General features: G+C 45.7%; 1 long non-coding RNA gene and 1 other non-coding gene across 3 annotated transcripts; one reads left to right on the top strand and one right to left on the bottom strand.

Annotated features, from left to right (window-relative positions):
• Window positions 1-12,477: 12,477 nt before the first annotated feature.
• LOC126540514 (U2 spliceosomal RNA) lies at window positions 12,478-12,667 on the bottom strand. Its single transcript, XR_007601556.2, has one exon. It is a non-coding gene; the product is annotated as a U2 spliceosomal RNA (small nuclear RNA).
• Window positions 12,668-16,099: 3,432 nt separating this feature from the next.
• On the top strand, window positions 16,100-25,924 carry LOC126539733 (uncharacterized). 2 transcript variants are annotated; one of them, XR_011893049.1, is made up of 4 exons: window positions 16,100-16,231; window positions 21,956-22,015; window positions 23,369-23,425; window positions 25,664-25,924. It is a non-coding gene; the product is annotated as an uncharacterized lncRNA (long non-coding RNA). The 2 variants fall into 2 exon arrangements; XR_008613760.2 differs by lacking the exon at window positions 16,100-16,231 and having other exon boundaries at window positions 21,770-22,015.
• The last annotated feature ends 1,206 nt before the right edge of the window (window positions 25,925-27,130 follow it).

Here is a 27,130-nt window from a genome sequence, read left to right on the forward strand (position 1 = left end):
GCGAAATTACTTAATATAATTCCTCCGCGTTCTTCGTGAGTGGATGCTGATGAAAGCCTGAATTCCAATCTAGTGTTGAGAAACACTTTGCGCTAGCTAACGAACCTAGCGCTTGATACCATAGGTATACTGCGCACCTTTCTCTCAAAACTGATTTGTTTAGCTGCGTCAAGTAAACGCATATCTTGACGTCTCCTGAAGGTTTTACGACTGGAACATTACCGGTGAATCGATTGGCCCGTCAACTTTGCGAACGATGCCCGTTCCCTCCTTCCCCACCCATTCTCTAAATTTCTTTTTTCGCCTGGCCTCTCAGTGGATTCGCTATAAGGAGTGGTGCGCATATAACAAATGGGACGGCTTCCGACTTCAGTCTGATGCGATATTTGCTTGGAATTGTGCCAAGGCTGCTGAAAGTTTGCAGGCGGGAGGCCTCGTTATTATTCTGCTTGCTTAAGGGCTTCGCGAACTCAATTATCCCTAATGTTTCGAGACCTGGCAAATGGAGAAGAATATGGCGCTGAGGAAGATTTTCCCTTCCATTGAACTTCAGCCTCGAATTCGCCCAGAACATTCAGGTGAGCCCCACTTGCAATAGTCAGAACCTCGTCTGCCCTCCCTAGACTAGTGGGTAAGCCTGGAAAAGATGGCGGTACTACAGGAACTTCCGCGCCCGTATCCCCCTTAGCGAAGACTGGTACTGCATTAATTCTTACTTGAACAAATTGTGACACGAGCTCGATGCATTGACAGTGAGCGAGTGAGAACTATTTGGAACCTGCCAATTGGGAGGTCCGGGCCTGGGGCCGCCTATAGATGGCCACTGGGAGCTGTTGCTCCCATACAGCCTCCACGGCTCGCTGGACGGCCCATAATTGGTCTTGGAGTTCTGAGTTTAGCAGCGCGGCCGACCACCGCGCCCGTAGATTTTCCGAGGAGACTACTATTTTATCTTGATATAATTTGCACCCCCACAACGTGTGTTGAAGGGTCACTCTAGCAGACTTGCATAGCTTCCATATATCGCTCTCGTATACCTCAGAGTATAAAGTCGCTACTTGTATGGGACTCGTATAGGTTTCTGTTTGTAATCGCCTCCAAACAATGGATTCGGCTCTGTTCAGTTTAGTGTAAGGCGATGGCAATATTGGCCTCAAATTTTCATAGAATTTGGTAATATCGCTAAATCTTTTTAATCTGTCTTTTTCTCTGCAGATCTCCTTCTCTGCGTAAACAGTGACATGCATTGACAGCGCCCCCCAAAAATATTGCCCGAGTACATGAGCACCAAAGAGACCCGTACCTACCGTTGTTCTGAAGCTTTCTTGAGGCACAGCTTACTGAATTGTCCCTTGTTACCGCAGCTGTGACACTTCTGTGCCTTCGCTGGGCAGGTAGCCCTCGCGTGCAAATTGACGCCACAGAAGTTGGAGTGTTCGTCCTAACGTGCTGAACCTTGGTTTCCGGAGACCGCTGTTTCTGCTGATGTCGCATGGCAATAACGCCAACCTCGCCGCGTTCCAGGAACAAGGAACCGTCGTTGACGCCTTTGGATCCGCGAAAGTCTTGTTGCATGTAGATCATTTCCTTCAGCCGTGTTTTCGATAGCGTCGTTGAGAGAGTGAGCTTGCCGTACATTTGAATAGATTCAGAAAGCCTGTCGTCTCGAAGACCGAGGACAAAACGGTATCTGACGAGGTGTTCCTTGGAGTCGCCAAAGTCACACCGCTAGAAGGCGTAGCGCAGTCATGAAGGGGTCGACGGATTCTCCGGGCATCTGCTGCCGCTTGTGGAAGCACGCGCTTTGGTACACCAAGTTGCGCTACTTGATGGTGTACTGGTCCAACGCCGTTTTAACGACGTTGAACTTCTTCGCATCATCGGTCGAAAGGTTGAACATAGAAAAGATGTCTCGATCCTCTCGTCCCATTGTGTACAGCAAGTCACGCACTTGTGCCTCCTCCCAGAGCTCGTTCAGGTCTGATATGTAGCGATAGTCGTCGAACGTGTGGCTGCACGCCGGCCACTCTGACATGTTGTCGAAATCCAGCTACGGGAGCTCTTGAAGGCCGCGCACTGTGCAAGCCACGGTGCTTGCTGTCGGATGTGTCGGTAGGTTAACTTCCTGACAATATGTCGTGTCGCCGCATGCTGCAGTAACCAAGTGGCCTAGCTATCAGCGATGAAAGAACAAGCAGGTCACGCCCAGTTCCCGAAGACATGCAAAAGAGCCCCCGACGTTTATTCCCCGCCGTATATGTGCGCCCCTTGACGTCATCCCCCCGTTGCTTCCGTGGGAACAGATACAGAAGATGCAACAGCGCAATGCAACTCTTGCGTGGTAACAGCGCGCAAGCATTTGTTAGCATAGATCGCACTACTAAGGAAGCATGGCAAAGACGGTATGACGAGATACATGATAGTGTCTGCGTAACGACAACGCAATGATGATGATGGCATCAGAACGATGGCATAATCACCATTGAATGACGACAGCATGAATACGACAGAATGATGAAAGAGGAATGACGTCGATGGACCGACGATGGGGGTGTGATGGCAACGGCATTACGACAATAGGATGAAGATACTGACATGACGATTGTGAAACGACAGCATGACGACGATGACATAACGACAACGGTACAACGACGAATGCATGACGACGATTGTATGGCGACGATACAGTGTCAATGATAGGAAGACAACGGCATGCGCATAATGTGATGACGACCAGTGTATGGTGACAATGGCGTGACGATATCACAAAACCTGTCTGATGACGATAGCTTGACGATGATGGCACGAAGAGAGCCGGAAGGCGTAGCTGGATGGACGATGATGGCACGATCCCGACTACATCACGACTAAGGTCTGATAATGGAGGCATGAGAGCAAAGGATGGTGACTGCATGACAGGTACGTCACTATCCCGATTCAATGACGACTGCATGGTTGGAATGACAAAAATGACCTCGATAGAATGATGAAGGCGTATGACGAGGATGACTTGATGTCGTTACTGAAGTGATGACAATGATAGCATGACAGCATGACGACGACAATGGCATGACGGTGACGCATGACGAGAGTCAGATAACAAAGCTGAAATGATTACGATTCGATGACCACGACAGCATTACGACACTGAACACGTAAGTGTTGACCAAGCTATTTTAACCACTGGCTCGGAGTAGAAGGCGTGGCGACGACAGCGTGGTAAGAGTCAGTTCACGAAGCTGGAGTGACGACAATGAACGACCACGACGGCATCTCGACCAGGAGCACAAACCTAGCGACTGAAGCAATTAAACAGGCCACTGGGTTGGCGTAAGACAGACAGACAGACAGACAGACAGACAGACAGACAGACAGACAGACAGACAGACAGACAGACAGACAGACAGACAGACAGACAGACAGACAGACAGACAGACAGACAGACAGACAGACAGACAGACAGACAGACAGATAGATCGATAGATAGATAGATAGATAGATAGATAGATAGATAGATAGATAGATAGATAGATAGATAGATAGATAGATAGATAGATAGATAGATAGATAGATAGATAGATAGATAGATAGATAGATAGATAGATAGATAGATAGATAGATAGATAGATAGATAGATAGTGCGCCAAGCTCGCAGTGCATACAAATATGCGAGAACTGGATGGGTACTATCTAATCGCAGCCATTTCATGTCTCCCACTTTTGATTTAGCGGTCGCAGACGTACAGTCGGTACAAAATTTAAGGACCAGAGTTGACGTTTAATTGCTTTATCCTTCTCCGCCTAAGCATAAAGGATGAAATCAAGTGTACTGCCCACGTGTGAGCACTTGACTATCGCCATGCTTTCATACGATCTCACGTTGCACGGTTGTGCTAGAAGAAATCTCTTTTTTTTTCCATATGTCGTGGTCTCTAGACTTTTGAGCTCGACTGCAGATAACAACTCTTTGCGACCGCTACGCTTGGTTTGCCTACCGAGCGCACGCATGCTAAGATTCTTGTAGGTTTAACGTTACCGGCTTTGCGCGGTTTACGTAAATAGCTCAGCAACAAAGCGCCAGTCCCGGCCGCCTGCTTCGTCACTTCACTTTACAAAGAAATGTAAAAATAGGTATTCAATTTAATATATGGATTGTAACAGCTTCGGTAAAGGGAGATGGGATCCTTCAGAAAGAGTCCAAGCTAAATAACGCATACCCCTGTGGGCTCGCTAGTCTGTGATGGTGCGTGTCGAAACGGCAGTGTATACAATAAAAGCATACAAATTTTTTTAGAAGTAACGCTGTTGCCGAAACGCTTGTCAACGACGATGCGTGTCGAATCGTCAGTGCATATGTGTAAACTAAAAAGTAAAACATAAAAATAATTGAAAATATTATAAAATAAATTTTGAAAGATGAAAAATAAAGAATATAAAAAATCTAAAGGAACATAAGAAATGCAAACCAAAATGTAAGAAGACGAAAGAAACAACGAAGTTATGCGTTTGTGCTTTTATTCAACCAATATAGTGTAACCATAATACAGAATTTATTATAGCTATTCAGCACTACAGCTTCGCTGCTCTTCCGTCCTCACATAGGGGAAGGGCTCTGACTTTTCTTTCTTTTTACTTTTTCAGTGCAATATTCTTCCGCTGCGAGGGTTATCACAGTGAGAAGTTGAGTGCCTGTTGAGCACTCTAGCATAGAATGGCTGGAAAAAAGACGCAGTTTCGTCCAAAAGGCGAAGCATCGATTATGATAGCAAAATTAGTGGACAGCTATACGAAAAAAAGGATAGTAGGACAGGCTTATCGGCCGTGTAAACTTGTAAACATAGGCATGCACAAGCACAGGTGAAGGCATCCACCTCGATGACCGCGGAAACTCGATATCAAAACCGAGGAGTAAGGAAGCGCGGCAGCAGCAGCGAGCAAACTGACCTTCGTGCTGCATCTCGCATGAACGCGAATTACGCCACAAAAGCACGCTGCCTGGGCGCGCGTTGCCGCCCGCGCCGACCGGGGTGGAACACCCCCTCCCCCCCCTTCCCCTACCTAGCCACGCTGGACCTTGTCCGCGTTGCCGATGGCTTTCAAGATAGAGCGGCCGGGCGGCCGCCCGCAGTAGAACGCGCCCCGCTGCTTACTCTACTCCTGAAGCCCTGCGCACGACGGAAGACGGCACGCTTCCTTCCCGCTCTCACCCCTTCCGTGCGCGAGATTGAGCCGCGATCGCCGGCTGAACCTCGCACGCTTTCACCCGTACGTACAGCATACGGCGCACTGCAATGATTTTATCGCCCTTGGTATTTACATGGAACCTCACGCGGACGCCGACGGCAGAAATGTGCCTGCAGTGCCAATATAATTGTTCTCTCAATAAAAATACCCCGTATAGGGACTTTCAGTCCCTATTCTGAAACATCCCGTAGAGGATTTTCAGTGGAACATAAAGTTTACGGCAAGCAGTGGCAATTTTATCGCCCTTGGACTTCAAACGGAACCTCACGGTGATGCCGACACTTGAAGTGTCCATATAATTGCTATCGCAATTATTAAAAACATCACCTACTGCACTCTAACATGGTACACACGCGTGCTAAGTCAACGCGTGTTTGTCCCCTAAGAGTCATCGCCTCGTGTAAAACCAAGGAAGGGGGTGTTTATGTCTAAATTATCCGCCGGCTCCTCGCACTGTCATCCACGAACCTGCAAGTTTCGTGCGCAGCAGCGTGATGCTTGCCCTGCCGAGCGAAGTGAAGAAATACCATGGCGATCATGGCTCAAGTGAAGGCTGGAGACGTCAAATCTGACCGCACCTTCCACGATCTACTTCCAATGACAAATCTCTGAAAGGTAGAACGACACCCAGTTCTTGAACACACGCCCGTTGCTGCTGAAACACCACAAACGCACAAAAGCACTTACTCGATGTTAAACCCAAGATCTCCCCGAAACGTGCAGATCTGGAGAACTCCATCAATGTCTTCATCGCGCGAAATACGCACGGGCGTAGCGGTTGACACATTCTGTGCTCTAGGCGCGAATCGCAACGTGACTACATCCCACTCTGCAGGAGCGGTCTAGGACATATGCGTACCAGGTGCGCACACAAAAACGTGGCGTATGCCTTGAGCAGTTCTGCGTTCTGAGAACTTAGGCGGAAATCGACAGAAAAGTTTTGCAATGTTTGTGTACACCGCATGAAGTCTAATACGGCGATGGCAATATTTGTCAGGTTTGTTGAAACTGGGGGTCTCGTTGATTTGTAATAAATAGATGCACGGGGACTAATCAGTCTCCTTACACATGTGTTTGTACAGAATATATCACAATATACATATAAAGATCGTGATGACTCTTTTATTCTGACACGACAGTCCATACTCAATCGCGCAAATGGGAGATTAATGTTCTAGCACCTTCAAATGTTTCTACATATATAAGAATCGTTTACATATAAAGGCGAAAGCCTTTCTATGCTCATGCTGAAGTTTGTGTCAGCAGACCTGACTGCCGGAGGATCCGCCGAAGCTTCATCACGCCATAGGAAGACAAATTAAAGACACATTAAAGAAAGAAAAATTATTGATAGTGACAGTGAAGGGCAACGTTATAATAGAGATTGGTAGAGGTTAATAATGACTAACAATGACTACTAATGGCTTGTAATGACTACTAATGAATAAAGAGAAAATCAGACATCCACCCGTTCGTAGCAGTTGCTACAAAGGACACCCATACGGGTTACTCGAAAGAAAAACCTCATAGTTGAAGAAAAATTCGTCCTGGGTCCGGGACTCGGACCCGGGACCACCGCCTTTCCGGGGCAGTCGCTCTACCATCTGAGCCAACCAGGCTGTTAGCAGATGGCAGGGCGAAGTCGCATTTGTGGACGACACGAAGCGTGTTGTCAACGAATTTTCTCTTTATTTCTCTTTATTCATTACTTCTCTCCACCTTGTGGGTTTCCATAGAACTACTACGTCGAACACTTGCCTTTGCTTCGTGTTGTGAACAAATTCGACTTCGCCCTGCCATCTGCTAGCCGCCAGGTTAGCTCAGATGGTAGAGCGGCTGCCCCGGAAAGGCGGTGGTCCCGGGTTCGAGTCCTGGACCAGGACGAATTCTTCTTCAACTATGAAGCTTTTCTTTCGAGGAACCCGTATGGGTTTCCCTTGCAGCAATGCTTCGAACGGGTGGATGTCTGATTTTCTCTTTATTCATTACTTCTCTCCACCTTGCGGGTTTCTACAGAACTACTATGTCAAATGACTACTGATGACTCTGAAATGACCAATACGTCTAACGACTGCTTGTAATGAGCACAGCTGATTAGAAATGAGTAGTAATGATTAAATGACTACTAATGATTGGTAATGACTACCAATGACTACGAAATTCATATGTCAATATGTCTAACGACGGCTTGTACTGACTAAAAGTACAATGACTAAAAGTGCTTACTAGTAGTGGCTAGTAGTTACTAGTAGTAGTGACTAATAATGACTGAAAGGATTGGTAATGACCTCTAATGACTATTCAATGACCGATATGTCTAACGACAACTTGCAACGACTAGAATTAATTAGAAAGGACTAACAATGCTTAGTAATGAGCAGTAATGACTAATAATGACTGAGATGACTTGTAATGACTACGAAATGACCAGTCTGTCTAAGGACTAAATGTAACGACTACAATTGATTAGAAATGACTAAATATGCTTAGTAATGACCAGTAGTGAGAAATAATGACTGGAATGACTTAATTTTAATGACTGCTAATGACTAGGATATGACCAACATGTCTAATGACGGCTTGTAATGACCACAATTCATTACAAATGACTAAAAATGCCTAGTAGGGAGCAGTAATGACTAAAAGAAAGAGGAGAAAGAGAAGAGGCAAAAAGAAATAGGTGAATGATAAAAGGAGGAAGAGTTGGCTTTCGCCGTTCACCTCGTAAGAGAGATCTTAAGAGACCCTGCAATATTTTATCGTTAAAGGCTCTCAAGTCCATAAAGCAGTTTTATGTGTGGTCAAGATTTATAAACTATTTTATCTGCTGTTTCCTAACTTAATTATATAGCCTTTGTGGTCTCGCGGCCCTCACGTGCATAATGTTTGGGTAGTAATTTACGTATTAGGCTCCTTTCTCTACTTACCATTCTAAAAACAACGCAGCTGAAGTGAAAAGGCTATAGTTGGTAAAGAACAGACGCCCTTAATAAATCAGTACTACGGTACATGTATGGGGTTCCAGAATATTTCATGCGATGTATGTGTTCAAAAAGCAGCCTGCTAACAATGGCGAAGCCCCAATAAAGGGTCATCAATTTTGAGGGAACTTCGCCCTGCACGCAGTGACAGAGAAAACCAACGCTGTTTCAAACAAAAGCCATGCCTCAATCCCCATCTTTGCGCTTCGCAGCTGACAAGAAGAATGTCATTCTATGAATTTCATTCTGAGCACTCGGTGGCAGTTGAGTCAACAGCCGTGGCGGTCAGCGCTCGAGCACGTAACGATCATCCGAGCGCAGCAGACCGATAGCTAGGTTACGGGTGTTTCTCAGTGCACTATCATGAAGTTGGTGCTATGTTTGCCCGCAGTCTTCGTGATGCTGACTTTTCCCGTTACGTCTTCTCGGAATGTGTGCTCGAAGCCTCCAGGTAAATTTCTTTTTTTTCTAGCGCCATCACTGCTGAATTATCTTGAGCGCAAAGTAATTCACAGACGCTGCCGTTCCTGCTGAACGAGCAGGCCAAAAATAAATTCGGCTCAGACCCTCTTTGAAGCAAAGCACTTAATGCACGAACTGAAAAACATTGTGGACACAAACTTATTTCTGATCCAGATATATCGGCTTTGACGAAAATTGGAGGGCGCTCAAGAGGAAGCTTTAGCTCTTGTGCGCCTATCTAAATGCATGTAAAATGATAATTCGTTTTTCTCGGCAACCACTACACCAAATTTCACGAAGTTTGTTGCATTTAAAAGAAAAACTTAAAATCTAGTGACTATTGGTTTCGAATTTTTGAGTTACGTCGTCAATGTTTTATTGAAAATTGGCAAAAATCAAACATTTTCGAAAAACGATACTGTCAAGTTTACAACTCTGTAACTCAACAACAAAAAATGATAATACAATCCTGTGAATTGCGTCTAACAGAACATCTAAAGCGGACAAAATTGATTTGTTACATATGAAAATAAAAACATTAGTAACATGGAAATACAGCTTTTGCAGAACCCTTGTAGCCACCGTAACAAATTCACGTAAGATGTAAAATGACATATCAAATTTGTCCGCTTTGAATGACCTAATGGATGCCGTTTACAGAACCGCCATAGCTGTTCTTGATGCAGAGCTATGAGTTTGTAAACTTCATGCTTCTATCTTTTTCAAACGGTGGAATATTTAAAAATCTTTTTAAAAAAAATCAGAACATAAATTGAAATTCCGCTTCCAACAGTCACTAGAATTTATCTTTCTTCCTGAAATGCAACAAATTTCATTAAAATCTGTCCAGGGGTTATCTCAGAAAAACGTTTTTGCGTTTTAGATGTATTCGAATAGGCCGCGTCGGAGTTGGGCCCGAGCTAAAGCTTCCTCTTAAGCTTCGCCTTTAAGAGTGGTACGCGACAGCATTCAAACATCCTTGACTGCTTCTCACGATTCCCGGCAACTGCAGCTTATGTAACCATGATGTTTACCGGGAGATTCTGGCGGCGAACCCTATCTACGAAGGCGAGCTTTCTGGTGGAAACGGGGTCTCTTGCGTGGGCCGATTATGGAGGTAGAGCACAGCTGCACTAAAATAATTTCATCATTTTCAGGTTTCTGTTGCTGTTTCGCACTTATTTAAGTCTGAAAGATTTAATACAAGAGGCATGCACTGTCGGTGTTTTGTTTCATAACATTTGTTTGCGGGCTGTCATTCTGAAAGTTCGGAGGAATAAGCTTTTCATTAATGTAATAAAAGGTAGGAGCAACTTTAGCGATATAATGGTGTGGCAATATAACCAGCATATACCGCATGTCGTATAGCAAAGCGTGCCTTATACATATAGTTAAATATATGCGGCAATTTTCACTCACGGACAACCCTGCCAACGCCGCCACCGAAACCTGATTTTCTGCGACACTGAGCCATTAACGCTCTCGCGTTACAATGTTCCCTCATCTGCAGAAGCATGAGCTTTGCTTTCTCTTGGACTACAATTGTCACAAGGTTGATAGGTGTCTTGCCAAAGGCGGAATGAGAGTGTGAGGCATAGTTTAGTAAATATATTGTCACAACACAATGCAACTCCTTTTTAAGGTGCTGGACTACAACGGCTGTGTTCAATCCATGGTTCAAGACGTCCGGAGTACTCCTTACAATGACACGACTTCGTGCTGCAGCGCTCCCAAAGCGCTGTTCGCCTGGTCTTAGGAGACCTATTCAAAAAAATTTGAAAATGGGTTCGCCATCGCAAGAGCCGGGTTGAACGGATGTTTTGGTGCGGATGTGGAAAACTTATCGAACACCGTGCTAGTGGAAATATCACACGCGTAGAAAACGTACAGCGCACAAATATTTTGTAAGGAACCAACAGAATATCTATTTGATAACGGGAATGTTCTTGCCAACGACCAAATGCGTCCGATCCCAATCGCAGCTATATTGCCAGCAGGCTTTTCACTGCCGATCTGTTCGGAGAAGACATCTGATCTGGTTCCGAACGCTGTCAAATCTACCGTCGCAATTCTACTACACTTATACTGCACAACAATATCGTTTTAAATGTGCTGGCGCACCATTTCCCTAGCTGTAGTTGGTAATTAGTTAACAAAATGCGTCTTTAATTGCAAATTATTGTAAGGCACACGGGCAACGTTTACATGCTGAAAAAACGCGTCTGCTACATGCCTGCCTGCAACACAGGTGTGGCTTATCGGCGTTCAGTAGGAAGTCTGATACCTATATTAACTATTTTATGACATGATACCGATTTTTTCTACGTTTGGGGGCATGAACCAGTATATGAGAGAAAAACAATGCTCAGGCGGAGTAATTGTCGGCTTAAAATTACCAGGCGAAATCTCCTTGAACAGACATGTTAACATCATGACCACCATTTCGGCCACCATGCATTCAATTGATAACACACATTCCACACCATCGCCACCGCCACCATCATACTGGCGCTTCAGTAACACAGTGAAGATGGCCTTACAATATTCATTGAACTGATTTGTTTTTAATTTCGCAAGTGGCTTCAACATTGGTGATTTAGTCTCGCGCTGCGTAAGGTATATTGTATAACTTTACGCTATAGATGAGCAATGTGAGGCGTGCTCTTATGCAGCGATGTCGATGATGCTGAAGGTGCTGAGGCCAACGTCCAAAGTTCTGGTAGAGTGTGCGGCAGATGTCATCATCTCTTACAGGGTAAACGCCAGCTTTCTCACAAAGGTGAGTGCCTATCTCTAACCATTGATTACCCACATCCGCTTTCCTCATAGGCAAAGCGCCTTTCCTTTTGGCAACAGCGGACATTCCACAGTAATAAACGACCCGCATGAGCAGATATCCAAGAGGAGATAAGTAGCTGAGCTTATTGACGTTATTCCGATAGAACAAAATAGAAAGAAACAATCGCCTAGCACACAGAAGCCTGAAAAACCGGACGTAGTGCAGTGACTGCTTAAGAGTCAGCGTTGAAGCCATAAGAATGTCAGTTTTATTGTTCAATCTGCTATAATCGCCTCTCTATGTATGCTTTACTTGTGCTTCAGATATACCTTGTATTTTCTTAGTTGATGTTTGCGTAGGTATTCCGTTCGTTCATGTACACGGCATGCTAATTATATTGCTGGACTGCAAGTTTTACTTGCTGTTGAATTGACAGCACGACATTACTCGTGTTTTCAATAAAGATAGTAATTCCAGTTTTCTCTGAGCTAAAACTAAAGCCTACATATTTCACTCCATTGCCACACGTATTTGCAAGCCCCTGTAAATGCGTTGCATTGTCCGCTAGTAGAACTATGTCATCAGCACTCATTAACTCAAAGACCCCCCTTGCACCTCTACCCACTACTGAAGGAAGATAAATCATGACGTGATTTACTGTTTACCTGTCGTTTTTCTATATCCTCCCCATAAATTGTGAATAACACTGGAGAGAGAGGGCACCTTTGCTTCTTCCTCGGTAAATTTCCACTTGTTAAGTGCATTACCAGACTTCCCATGCAAGTTTCACTGGGTTGTCCCTATACGGGGACAAACAAATGAAACACGGCCCCAAGAGAGCGCAAATTCTTGTGTGGTATCCAACAGGAAAATTTCCACTTTTGTGTATTGTACACCGCGGCATGCTTAAGAATGAGCGCTGCCTTTCTTATTTTCGTCCTTTTCTTTTTTTTTTTTTTACAGCGAAGCTGTATATGGCTAGTTTCCAATGAATCGATGTCAGTCGATCAAAAATCGTGGGCCGATCCCGAACATATTGCAATACAGGGCCGACCCGCGGTGGAGGTGAAGCAGGCTTTAGGCATTCCGCCAATTTGCAAAATAAGTTTAATACCTTATGTCCAAATACAGCCCGTATCACATATTAAGCTGAGGAGAACAGATAGTACACTTTCAGACTCGTCGCCCATGCGTACGTTAGCCCCACCCTCTCTGCGTTCCGAGCGCTTATTTTCGCTTCCTTCCGCTATCCCGTGGTGGCGGTCCCGTAAGCGTGCTACCCGCCGGGACCGCGAGGCAGAAAGAAATGGGAACCAACCCTTGGCCCCGATCCCGCACACTTGGAACGTTACACCGCAGCAACGGCCAGATTTCAGAGGAAATTTGTGGGGAATCAATTTTGTGCGACCTGTGATGTGTGTGACCGCTTGCGGTTTTCGAGTGGCCTCACAACCATTACTGCTCTGCGGAACGTCGACCAACGCACGATCGCCTTGGCTAAGGTGAAGGAGTGTGTGCCCTCGGAGTGCGGTGAAGTTCGTGTTTCTTCTACGTGCCGGGATTCGCTAGTAAAAGGTGTGCCGCGTTTGGCGACCGTACATGGGCATATATACCCCCGTCATCTTCCGAGGCTCGACATCACGGAGAAGCGACTAGTCACGCCTCGCCTTCCATTTATGTGCATACGGTGTTTGACGCACGGCAAGGAATACTTTGCCATTGAGTGGTCCACATACACATCATCGCTGGCCATCCACCTTCATAGAGTGGAATGGTGGTGAATTTTTTTCGATTCAGTTTCAGGCCTGCGTTGGTCAAGCGCGTAAACACATGCCTAAGGCGGAGAAGGTGCCTGTTGAAATCGGTGGTGAACACGGTCATGTACAGTACGTGGCATAAACACGTGCTCCATTTTATGGTAGCGCTGCCGGTTTCGGACGCATGTTTGTGCCGACGTTTGCTTTTGTATGGTTATGCTGGGGCCAGCCTGGTTATGCTGCCTGGAGCTCTTCAAGACTCACCGAGGCGTCGTAGCGATATATGTAGGAGGCGTTCGCTGCTGGTGTTGGGGCAGCCCCGCGAAAGGTAGTAGCGAAAGCTGACATGCAACTTCCTCTCGCATGAATTCTTGAATTTCTGTGAGCAGGGGAAGTAAGCAAAAAGGATGGTCATGGCGGAGAGGGCCTAGTTAGCCACTGAGGGGTGCCTGGTCAAATCTCGCTTCCTCCTCAACTTCTCGTAGCTTTGGCGCATCTTCAGGAGCTCTGCTACGGTACGCGGACTCTTGGCGATCAACATTTGAAAGATGTGATGGCCGATGTCATTCAATATGTTTTTGACCTTGCCATTTTGGAGCATACAGACATCCACACGTTTGCACAGGTCTAGCCCTTTGTTGCATACTGCCCACTACAGTGGACAGATTTGAGCGATTTTCAGAGCAAGTTTAGTGCTTCCTAGAGGCTCTTGTGCATAGTGCCAACTTCAGTGGACAACCGAAGTTTTCTATAGCTGGGCTAGGAGGCGCCACCAATCGCCGTTTTTACTCACCTCTGCTTCAAAGACTGCGTTCTGTTCGTTCCAGCGGGTATGCCACGCCCGTCACCCCACTTTGACTTGCAGCACTCGTGACATTGCGTTTTCGCACATATAATTTCCTACACGGAATAGAAGAGGCCTTCGGAGGGAACACCTGTAAATATTGTGGCAGAATGAAGACAAGTTCATTCTGCGGAAGACATTTTCTAAAATGCCTAGTGTAGTGGACAGCATGTATGACAGGTACAACAAAACGTCCGTTAGAGCATTTTCCGCGCGGTGTAGTCCTGGTTCCTTTAACTTTCTATTCAATTGTTTTTGTTAGGTGCCTCATATTTTCAAGCAGTAACACTTTGGGCGTTATATTATTTAGCGCGCTATTATGAAGAAGCAATTGAATGAGTTACGCGCAGATCCTTTCGCAACAATATGAAGGCCACCTGCCCAAGAAAGTTTATTTGCCGTCGCGTGCGTCGTTGCAACGTCATTCACTTCGCCTGTTGAAAATAATGTATTGCACAAATATGAAAATGATGGTCGGCAAGTGCAAAGCGACAAATAATTGCACAAAATGCACGGTATCACAGGCGTAGCCAGGGGGGAAGGGGGGTGTGGGAGTTCCCACCGGGCTCGAGTGCTCCTCTCCTCCCCACTCCGTAATTTCTGCGAATCAGGATATGTGGCATAATGCAACGTGCCACAACACTCGCATGTGCAGTCACCCCGTCGCCCCCCAATAAATAAATTATAGGCAACGTCACTGCAAAGTATAGTTGCGCATTACCGGCAAAAGTGACTGCTTTTTCTTCGTATTCCACAACGCAGGGTAACGTGCGCCGTGTCTAGACTTTTGTTTTCAAGTACGTTTGTTAATGTGATGGCAGAATGTTTGCCTGTTGAACCAAAAGCAAGCTGTCGGTGCGTACGCTCACCTGAGCTAGAGCGCATGTTGTCCACTGTAGTGGACATTCTGTATCTTGTGAAATAAGCACTTGAAAGCACAGAAAACAATTTTCTTCGCTTTCTCTCGACGCGAATTGATAGAAATGTAAAAGAAAACACAATTTACATGTATATTTTCTTATGGGAAGCAGAGGCCTAAACCTCGTAAATGTAAGGCGCAACATGTGGACGACGGTGCTACCAAAAACTTCAGTGAAACTGACCTTGACGCTGAGCAGGACTGAAAGCCGGCTTCGTGTTTTTATAATCGTCCCCAATCGTCCCATCAATCCAAACCATTTACCTTCGTGCCCCTGCCATCCAATTACGGCGAACGTCTCGAGATCCAGCGGCTCAACCACAGGATTTATCCTCCCCCTCACAAAAAGCTCAGCACTGAAAAGGCACTAGCTCTTAGGCTTATCCAAACAAACACATTACCAAACCTACTCAGATAAAGTGAAATACACCCACTAACATATCGCGGCATCTGTCCCTGGTGCATCGACGCACGCCCTACACACTTCCACATATTGGAAGGGGGGGGGGGGGGGGGGGAGGAAAAGATCAACAAGACGCCTAGCACGCCACTTGAGCGGTGGGAGCTACATCTCACTGGCGACACCCTAGTGGGCCCAGAAGCGCTCGTCCAGCAAGTCCGTCGAGCAGCTATGGCCAGTGGAGTCCTAGAACGAGGACACCACCCACTCGACCTAAAGTGCAACGACCTCGATGTGGTAAATAAATGTGATATATATATATATATTACAATTTTGCACAAAGATTACTGTGTGTACAGATTATCTGAAACTGCGATTTTTACGATGTCGAAAATTTCGTTTTAGTAGGCCTTTAACACAGGCAATGCATTTCTCCACGTGAAACCAGTTCACTCTGATAGAATAACTTTTTAAAGTATATTAAGATAGAGTTCGAAATGCCACCAGAAAGTAACCAAGTTTCAATACTGATTACTGATCTGTAAAATATTTGTTACATGCCAAAATACTCGGAAACAATATTGAAACAATTATGTTTAATAGATCATTTCATATACGTACAAGTCCGAAAGGAACATTGCGCTAGGACCAAGACTGTCCAAAGTGTTTCATCTTTCTTTTTCGTGCAATGCCTTCAGCACTGTACCTTTTATTTGGCCTTCATGTACTAACTTTCGATTAAGCAAAATAGTTACCACCACTTGCATTTCTCTCCTGAACAGATAGTACAAGCTGTTTGCGAGTTTCACGACCAGTGCTACGATGGAATACTGGACATAAAAGATGTAAGAGTGCAAACTATTTTGCAAATTACTGTTTCGCCGGCGCAGTGCTCGCGTCAAGGCTTGTATAGGAAGATGCGCTGCCGCACAAGACGCTGAAAGAGGCACAAGACACCCATACGCGTCGGCGCACCCCAAAACTGTCATCTACTTGCGTCCACTTCACTACCGTGAAAATATCTCTAGGCCCTTTAAAAATTTTATCGGATGAAGCACTCTACATTAAACGCAAAATTTTTTACTGCATATAATATTTGGTGCCGTTAATTTCAACAGCAGCAGGCACAGCCGTTGCAGGGCAGTGAAGAGTCAGAAAAAATCGCACAAAGTATTCGAGATAGCCGAATGGACGACATAAGAAAAAAAATAAACTTGCTAACGTTGTGTTGTAATATAACTAGGCAAAGTGGTTTTGTTCAGACAGTGCTTTTGATTTCTGAACTAAACTAGAGAGAGAGTGAGAATTTATTAAGGCATAAGCCTAGAGGCTAGTTTTCTCGTGCCTGCTAATCTGCACAGGGGGAAAAGGAAAGGGAACAAAAAAGAGCGATGGAACATGATGATGAGAAGAAGAAGGTATGCATGTATACAATGTCTAAGCGCACAGTTCTTTAATTAAAGTCTTAAGTCTAGTCCAGTGCTCTTCAAATAGTCCAAAAGAGCTCTTGTAGGTACCGATGAGCGGGCTGAGCCCATTATTCTGCTGCGCAATATTTCATGAACGAAGCCAACAAAGAGTCTACTTCGCGAGTATGGTATCTTCACGTCGACTGATGCGGAAGTAATTCTTGCTTCCGCATCAGCTAGCTCCTTGTTAGCCAAGACAAAGTGTTAAGGCACATATTGGGATGTAGCTGAATGACCGCGCCTCTGCGCAAGTTCTAATACCTCCACAACGTTTAATGATAGCACATAATACTAGCCTCTTCTGGAAAAAGAATCAGTTGTTTGAAGGGCGGATTTTGCACAAGGAAGTGTTGCCCATTTTCGAGGTGTCAGGCACGCAATAAAGCAGACAGCCTTTCTTATCGCAAGAAGTTTTGCAGTTGTTGAGGACGACTTTCAATCCAATTCGTAGCGGCAGCAGTTGGCCAGCTGAGCGATCACAACAGCCGCAGTCGAGACTCATGAAGCCACGGATCCGTCATTGTCTATCTGCTCAGAGCAATAATGTAGCGCAAGCCAAATGTACCAACGCGAGTTGCTTGGGGCCAGCTGAAGGGACGCGCGACTTCGTAGAAACCCCAGGTACCTGAAGGTGTGTCATTGGTCCATGCAGTGTGCACGATGGCACTTCATAGATTAGGGCAGCTGCGAAGCCTCAGCAAATCATATGTATTTTAAGTAGTGAGACATATTGACTAGGTGCATCCCGGGCGGTTTACTTGAAATGAACGCAAGGGGTGGCGAGCGCGTCGAGTGAGCAGCCAAAGGTGAAATAGCGAGTGCTCACAAGACATGTATATTTCAATTGTACAGTTCTGTGATTCATTTTCGCTGCGCACCAAACCATACTACTAGCTTATCGTGGACGCTTAGGCCATGAGTCTTGCGAGGACAAGACGATTATTAACCAGCAGGTTGGCAAGTAGTGCGTAACTAGCGGACAGTCATATAGCCTGCACGACTAGTGCGGATACAGCGTTCCATGCTCACTTCGAAAGCCCTCTAGCTGACGCTTTCCGTGGCAGTGTTAACTCGTTCTGTGGAACTACTTACCGTTGATAGCCCTCCTGGCTTTCTGTGGCTTTGACGTCTTTTTCTCTTTCTTTTTCTTGACTTTGATTCAGCGCTTTCTCATGGAGGATAATCGGCGTGTTGTCTTGAAATCCCAGTAAATCCGTTGTCGACCGGTGGCTTCCAACTAAGAAATCAGAACTCACACGTACTGCACGGTTTCTCTAGCCCCCAAGTGATCACGGTCGACTGGCAGAGACAATACCGCCAGAAAGATATATAGTTGAGTTGAGAAAAATGTATAGAATCATATTGACGTGTTCGTGTGTTTGTGGACGGGGTTTGTGTTTAACGGTGGTTCAGTAGCCCCGAGACGCCAGGTTCGGCGAGCAGGGCGGAGAAAGAAAAAACTATTCAATAAAGTGGTTGGGCTTTCATTGGCACCAAGTCCAGAGCCTCGCTCGCACATTTCGTCAAAGCCGACTCAAACGAAGACCGGCAGGTACTCTTGACCTAACGGTGTGGTGGCTTTAATGAGCCACCTGGAATTTTGCGGGCAGAGCGTCCTGGCAGCTTGGTGGAAGGGGTTCAGGTGGCGTACTGCAGTCTCAAAGTATGTGCAGCATGTTGGGATATCCTCCGCACTATGCGCATTGTGCTTGGGGTTCACTTGTAAGGCCCCATAGCACATGGAGTCGAGTCGGTGTTGGTTATCAGTTTGCCTATTCTTGCCGCATGACTGAACCCTGTCTTCGGTTTAATTTGGTGCTGAAATTGTGAAAAATATTTCTTTGCTCTTGGCAAATGCGTAAGAAGTGTCGCGTAAGTTGCAAAGTTGTCACGTTTCGGCATGTATATCGCAGGGGAGCTGGTGAGCTTATTCATTCCCTTACATTTCCCCGTGGCCAGGCATTCAGATGATGTCTGTTGGTGTCTGAAGGTATTGGGCGGCGCCCGTAGTAAGATTCTTCATAATTTGCCCCGCTTGCAGTATCTTGTACACGCGCTTGAAATGCGTAAATATAATTGCGTGGCTGACTCGTTTAGGCTTCTGTTCAATGGCTATAATAATTTTTGTGAGTCCGGCCCAGTGGGTTTCCATCGGTGGCATGGCACTTTGCATAGGGAATGGGGTTGTTGCTGTCTACAACCACTTTTGATGAGGCCCTATCATTGGCGCTGGCACCGGTGTATAAGTGCGCTATGAATCCGTTTCATTCAATGTTTTTCTGGTAGTTTCGCACCCTTTGCGTAGACATGCGGCACGTTTCTGTGGGTTCAGGCGACTGGGAATTGGCGTAGTGTTTAGAAGTGCTGCTGTTTTTCGTGGTCTGGTGCATAGTTCCAATGGCAGTGTTGCCGTGAATACGAAGCCCAGTGACTCAAAGATTTTTCTGCCCAGGTGCGCTTATAAGAGTCTGATCTCGTGTTGCCTTCGGTGTACACTGACGAGCTCCTCTAATGCCGACTTGGTGCCTTGTTTTGTGTGAACATTCATGTGCTTGCGTTGATAGGTACTCCCGGGTTAACCGGTGCCCTTGGGCGTGAGTGCCCAGCTGATTTCTGGCATCGGTTCAGGCCGATGCAGGCAACGTGAAATCTGAGCCTGAACATCAGAACTGCGTTCTGGGACTTTTATATGTCCCTTAAATGACCCTTATAGGCCTTATACAACCTCATTTATGCATTGGGCAAGCGTTTCATTGTGAAGCATTCGTGTAGTTTGTTTAAGAAATGTTGAGTTGCGGTTGCTTCACCGTCAGGTTTAACACAAAGCCCTAGCACCCATGTCGGTTGGGAGATGTACCTTACTTCTTTATGGAGGGTTACATGGGTGGCTCCCACCATATTTTGTGTAGAAGAAGTAATTGAGACTTTCCGAAGAGGACGGCATGCTCATAGAATGCGCCGCTGCGTGCATTGCGTCTATGTCCTGTTGTAGCGCGTTCTGAATATACCCTGGAGAGCTTCTACAGCGAAGCTGTATATGCCAAGCCGAAACGCTCACGGTCCAACCACGGAATCCCTCCAGTGGAAGGTGCGGCGCGCCATTGGCTTCGCCGATAGTGACGTCGTGTCTCTCTCGCAGCAGCGCGTGCGCAGGAGTCTCTTCGGCTTAGCAATAGGACGGCAACGCTTAGTACGTTATTCCGAGGAGCAGCTGGCGTACGAGCCAGCAACAGCACCGAGGGCAGGAACAGGATAGGTCTCGTCGGCATCCCGCCAACGCCTCGGCAGAACATCGGGCCCCCGATGCGGAGCGCATGCGGCAATGTCCGGCCGATCCCGCGGCTTGAGCGGCCGAGCTAGTTCGCGAAGCGGAGCTAAAGCGCCAACGTAACGACGCCGCGGACGAGCTAGTACGCCAGCGGCGACGTCACGCCAAGGAACCGGAGTTCAAAAATTTGTCACTCTCTTTAATTAAGTGAAATGTGCTGCCCCGTATGTCACTTGATAACAACAGTGCATAACTGAGTCAAAAACACTGTGATTAACGCATTACGAAACGCAATACGTAAAATAATTTAGATAGACTTTGATGAACCTGCTGGATTAACAGAATGAACCGCTCATTGCACCCCTCCATGATGGTGATCATGCGAAGCCCAATGTGTGGCATTTGAAATAAGCACTGTGATGAACCCATGCCAGAGGTGTCCGTAGCCTCATTAAGAAACAAATACGTAATAATAATGGAGAAAGAGTTTAATGAACCATCGGAATTAACCCAGCTTTAAACACCGAGGCCGCCCCATCTCAGCTTCGCTCGTTTACATCTTCACGGGGTGCGTGGGCGGTGTTCTTTTTTTCTTAATTGACATGGTAAACGTCATCTGCGTCTATTATATGCTTGACATTTGGGATTAGCTGCAGGGCTCTGAGCATGCGTCACATTGCTTGGTTCGATAATGTCAGGGAAAACACGGATCTCTGTCGTATGCCAGCTATGCATGCTGATCATTGTAGGAGGATCGCTGTCTAACTACGAATGTCAAGGGACGTCCTTGAAGGTAGTCGCGAGCACAGCGTTAGATTTTGTTCCCGCAAGTGCTGTGTGGATAGTATCTCCAGCTTGGCATCATGAGACATGTAGTCAAAGGCTTCCTCGACGATCAATGGCAAGGATTGCCTTTACATGTGCTCCACTCTGATCTTTGTCCTCGTGTTGTTACGAGAAGAAAGGGGATTAACCAAGGGACCCGTTTTTATTAGTCATATCACTAGAAGCCAACAAACACTGACACAAAGGACAACATAGGGGAAATTACTTGTGCCTAATAAATGAAATAAAGAAACGATAAATTAAGGGAAATGAAGGTGGATGAAAAAACAACCGCTACCACCAACGGCGTCGCGGTAGCTCAGTTGGTACAGCATCGCACGCGAAGTGCGAAGGTTGTGAGATCGTTCCACACCTGCGGCAAGATGTTTTTTTTTTATCCACTTTCATTTCCACTAATTTATCGTTTACTTCATTTATTAAGCACAAGTGATTTCTCCTATGTTGTCCTTGGCGTCAGTGTTTGTTTGCTTCTTATGATAGTCCTCGTGTAATTGTAGCAGCGCACCCTAAGTAGATAGATCATTTCAATAGCCTAGCCAATAGTGTGGTAGGTGGCGTACTTTTTCCACGCACAGTCCGAGCCTGTTAAGTATTGTATATTCTATGTTTTTACCCAAACAGGAAGTCAGGGACAATGGTTTGAGATTAGCTATTGCGGGCACCTCGCATGGCGTAGGTATGAAGATGATGGATGCTCCCTTTCTTTCCTATAGTAGAGCTCCATCCTTCCAGATATGATTCATCATTCCATGTAATATCATCTACCCGATAGTACCTCGAAGGTGTTACTATCAGGTAGATACCAATTACTCGTTCATGAAACTTTCGCCACATGGCGAGTTTCTACCGAACTCGTTTGCCAACTTCTGTCATTGAGTTCAGCAAATTCTTGCTCTTAATTTGCTTATATTCGCGATCTTGTACGAGTAGCCATGCTAACAGTACCAATCATGGAATCATTGCTGTGACATTTTTTCTAAATGCAGAGAAAGACGAGAAGAGGTATCGCTGGTGAATGCATGCTCAGGAACTTCCTGCAGCACTATGTAAGTTTAACGTGTATATTTTTTTCTTGCGCATAAGTTAGGTTAAAATTTCTATGTCATTTACCAACCTGGTCTACTTGTTTCCAAGCGAGAGTGCTTCATATTTTCGTCCTATACTATATGCCAGCGCTCACTGGTTTTCCAAATAAATCTAGGAAGGACTAATTTTATCACGAGAGATGTAGGATATCCGGATTAGAAATAACGGCATACAGCCTTTCTCCTCAAATTGGTCCCACCGATACGAGAAACTCGGATGGTGGCCAAGAGAAGTGTGCAGCCTACGGTTCGAAAATGAAAACTCTTTCCTGCACCTACAATGACCATGTTTCCGACGTAGTAACGGTGTGCGGTAGCCTGGTGTCGGTGCGGCTTTATGAAGTTTCAAGCGAGCCACGCTGTAACAATAACCAAGTCGCATTGCTTAAAGGCTAAACTACAGCAGTGTGGTATATAGAATTCCACCTGCATAAAATCACTGTTATCAATCGATGTGGCGTGGACGCACGAATTTCAGGTGTCGCGTCGCGCCGAAAAAACGTCGAAGAAAAAAATGCACAATGCGGCTGTCACTGAACGATGCGGTTACCCGGGCATGTTTGCGAATTTGAGCTTACGATAATGCAAAAAAGAAACGCGTCCTTCTTAAGTCGGCGCTCCTCCAGGAGCAGATCGCTTTAGCACTACCAGCCGTGCTTCCGTTACCCAAGTAGCCGAATTACGATTATCCTAAAATGGGGGGAGGGGGGGGGGGGGGGGCTCTGCATTCGTGGTGAACCTGGTGTCATTGTCTTAAACTACCACCAAGTTTGTGAATATCAAACCACTGCGCAAACTTATTGGGGAGGAATAAATCAACCAGGAGTACCACATTGAAACAAGATTTGGACAAGCTTCTGCTTAGCACATTTTCACACACTCTAGACAATAGAGCTGCAATTCTGGTATATGTCGCCGTGTCACGACTGCACAAATGTCGTTACGACCTCGAATAATTTTTCTCGACGGCTTAGACAAACGTGGGACTGTTCTGCTCTAAGATTTCGGCGACCCAAGAAGCAGTTTTGCTTTATAGAACTGCTCAACCGTGAACTTTTGCTGACAGTGCCACAAGTAACGAAAGTCATCTCTGTCCAGTATCGCCCAACGAGGCTTCTGAATCGCGAGAACGAGCTGCAAGATTAGGACATACAGGCAGGGAGACGACACCGCGCTTGTGTGCTCTTCTCGTGCTTAGCTGGCTCGCACTTCTGAAGCCGTGCATGACTGACTAGTCCAACGTTGTGCACTACTGCATCATCTAAAAAAATGTTACTTCTGTCAGTGAAGGAAGAATTGCCTCCTTTTTTACAGCCTGGATTTTATTCTGTAACAAACACGGAGGGAATATGGATCTTCAAGAAAATGATGGTAAGAGAGATAATTTCTTTTTAAAGTAGCCCACCTAATTATTAGTTATCTTATTGGTTCACGCAAGTAAACAAGTACGTACACAAGAATAAATTATGAGCAATACTAGGGGGAGGGGGGCAGCCTAACAGCAAGAGGGCTCAATATACGATAACAATATATGGTGCAATTTTGTACTCGATGAATCAGGCCTATATGCTTGCGGAAGATATTGTAGTCTAGCCGTCGAGGCTGATTTCTTGTCATTGTCCAAGTGATTCTTGATCTATTCTATGAGTTACCATGTGATGTGCACTGAAATGCTCTCAAGTACATTGATTCTCTAAAGCGCAGTAGCACGCCAGAGCAATTACACATGGCCATTTAACTGCTAAATTGTGCAAATATTAGCTGATTTTGATTTATGTTTAAAGCCTTCATAGTGGGCTTGGAGGAACGCAGAGTTGAGAGAGCATTTTACTAATCCCAACCACTGGAGGTCTTTTATTGTGGACGCAAATCAAAGTTCACAAACGTTTATGCCCCTCGTCACCCCACTCGGAACATCCAGCCGCTGTAGTGTCAAGCAAGCACACCCAGGATGGAGCGCTTGCATTAGGTGTACAACCACTACAAACGGTCACAATACGGAATCTGGCTCATTGTGTGACTAAAGCACTCCCAAATTGTATATTCTTGCGCCTCGCGCTATCAGAAAGCAACCTTCTGGCTTCCCCCGTGTATTACGCGGAATTAGAACATGGCCCGACTTCTCCCAAAAATTAGCCACCTAGAAGGTCCTCTAGATGTTCTGCAGGTGTCAACTTTCTTTGTATGGCAGCCGACCTCATGAGCATAGGTTCATTGGACGGCCAGCAAAACTGTTTCACAGTTCAGAGCATTTAGACCATAAATTCAAGGGGTAACAGAACTTTTTTTTATATACGTAGTGTGCCCACCCCCATATTATCTTCAATTTGTTTCAACGACTTTAACACGTGTCTGTCTTCCACTTTATGCCCTTGTTGCAATTGAAAATTAGGAGGTATACGGCTATGTTATGAAGCTCGCAATGGCATATTTCGGCGCTGAGGAAGCTCCACAAGCAGACAAGATATTAAAATGTCTGACAGAGCGATAAGGTCAGCGTAGCTACCCGTTAACATTGTTTAAAATAATGTGTAGAAGACAAGTTAGGATCCTGCAGCTTCCTAGGATGCAAAAGGCTTTGGTTCATCATCAGGTGTAGTGTCATTGGTCAGCGTCAGGACAATGTATTGGCATCAGCCATAGTGATATCATTTGCACCTTAGATCTGTTTTATTACTTTTTGTTTCGGCTATTGAATACAGAACCCTGCTCTGCAACTCGGACATAATATGTACATAAGTGCGCTTAATCTAAGTACAGTGGTCAAGTGCGTTAGGACCATATACCTTTACTATGGTTTGACCTACAGACGGTCCACTGCTGATGTTGCTTCTCACTCCATAATCGATTTAGACCCATACTGCAAGTCACCGAGAAGGCAGTCCTACGCCAAGTGATTGTCTGGAATCTTTAAAATAGAAAACGAAAGTGAGCTTGTCCTGCGGTTTAGCATGAATCTATCTAGATAGTGGGAGATTATTTTATTTTACAATGTGCTCGTCATCCCAGCTGTCTTAGCTGGTAAGGAGTTGTCATGCCACATCATGGAGTTGGGACGCAACCGCAGGCAGGGCACAGCAATAATACGGCCTGAAATAATAAATCATAGTGATATTCATATATCCTAAAATACCCGGCTGAGGTCACCCATGTGGCGTATAGTAGCGCCAGCAGTACTTGCGTTATGCAGCGTCCGCTTATCAGAAACTCGGTGCTGAATTGCTAAAGCTTATGGCGAAATTAGCCAGAGAAAGGCATATTTCTGGCTCCCGATATGACAACACCTGAGTCGCTAACACACGTTAGGGGACTACATGTTGCCACACGACGATTCAAATGGGGAGGTCAGTACAAATCATCATTATTTCAACCATGGTGTATCCACGCGGCCGTCCGCGAGGGCAAGCTATCCCTGTCTTGAACCTGTTGGCACAGGCCCACTCGCCCATCATGAAATCTCACCTTTCCTGTCGAATGGCAGAACCACGAAAGGCGAAGGTTCCCTCAAGTCACACGTTCCTTTTGATGTTGCTGAGATACGCCAAGCGACTTGACATGCACATTTTTTTTTTTATGTTTGTGCGTAAAAACGTTCTTGGTCGTTCGCAGGCATGCTTCTGCAACGAAAAGGATCTGGAATTCGAAGACGCTGGCGTGACGAACGCTGTCATGCATTGGATTTATGAAGTTTTGAGGAGCGGCGCATGAACTTTGCTTAGGGCTTCCAGCGGATAACCAGTTTCACAGACTCCGGCGTCTCCGTCTTCAAGACACTATGAAAATAGACAACGTCCTTAGTATGTTGACATTGAGACCCGAAGCGGGAAGAGGTTTTGTCACGGTTGGTAATAAACGCCTTTTTACAGGTTTTACCCATTTTTGTCTGCTCTCAAAATTTGTTGGCTAAGGTCAAAACATTTGTGCGTTTTTCGTTATTTCTGCCGATTGTTCATCAAATATGTAATCTCGTATGCAAGGCCTTCAGGTAATGACGCCTGAGCGCTCACAGTATCCGCACCGCCGACAGAAGCCTCTCCCGAGTGCCAACTTATCTTGTCACTAGCTCTGAAATCTGATACTATTCAAAAGTTGCATGCACTTGAACGCCGTGCACTGTATAAGCCATGGTACTTCCTGCTTGGCGACGTCTCGTTTCCGTACGCGAGTGTGTGGATAGGTTAACTCCCTGATAATATGACGTGTCGCCGCTTGCTGCAACTACCAAGCTATCGGCGATGAAGGAATAGGCAGGTCATGCCCAGTTCCCTGTTCACGTTTATTCCAAGCCGTACATGTAAGCCCCGTGACGTAATGGAGGCATAACGTGACGTAAAGGAGGATAACGGAGGCATGGGAAAGAAGGACAATGATTGCAGGACAACGATGTCATAATCACGAATTGACTTGGCGGGACCCCGAAGGGGGTATGTCGAGGATGACTTGATGACGCTACTGAAGTGAGGACAATGATAACACGACAGCGTGACTATGACAGCGTTTGTGAGACAACGATGGCGTGGTGAAGACGGCATGATCATAGTCGGATGACAAAGCTAAAATGACGATGCGATGACCACGACGGCATTATGACCCCGAATACAAGCGTAGTGACCAAGCTATTTGAACCATTGGGTCGGTTTAGAAAGCGTGACGACGACAGCATGACGAGAGTCAGATCACGAAGCTCAAATGACGACGATGAACGACCACGACGGCATCTCGATTAGGAGCACATACCTAGCAGTGCAAGCTGGTAAACGCCACTCGGTTGACGTAAGAAGACAGACAGACAGACAGACAGACAGACAGACAGACAGACAGACAGACAGACAGACAGACAGACAGACAAATAGATAGATAGATAGATAGATAGATAGATAGATAGATAGATAGATAGATAGATAGATAGATAGATAGATAGATAGATAGATAGATAGATAGATAGATAGATAGATAGATAGATAGATAGATAGATAGATAGATAGATAGATAGATAGATAGATAGATAGATAGATAGATTCAAAACATCTGAATTTTAAAAAAGAATGCTATTCGCATTCAAATGCACATACGAAT

The sequence above is a fragment of the Dermacentor andersoni genome, chromosome 3 (genome assembly GCF_023375885.2).
Source record: "Dermacentor andersoni chromosome 3, qqDerAnde1_hic_scaffold, whole genome shotgun sequence".
In the NCBI taxonomy this organism is placed as follows: domain Eukaryota; kingdom Metazoa; phylum Arthropoda; class Arachnida; order Ixodida; family Ixodidae; genus Dermacentor; species Dermacentor andersoni.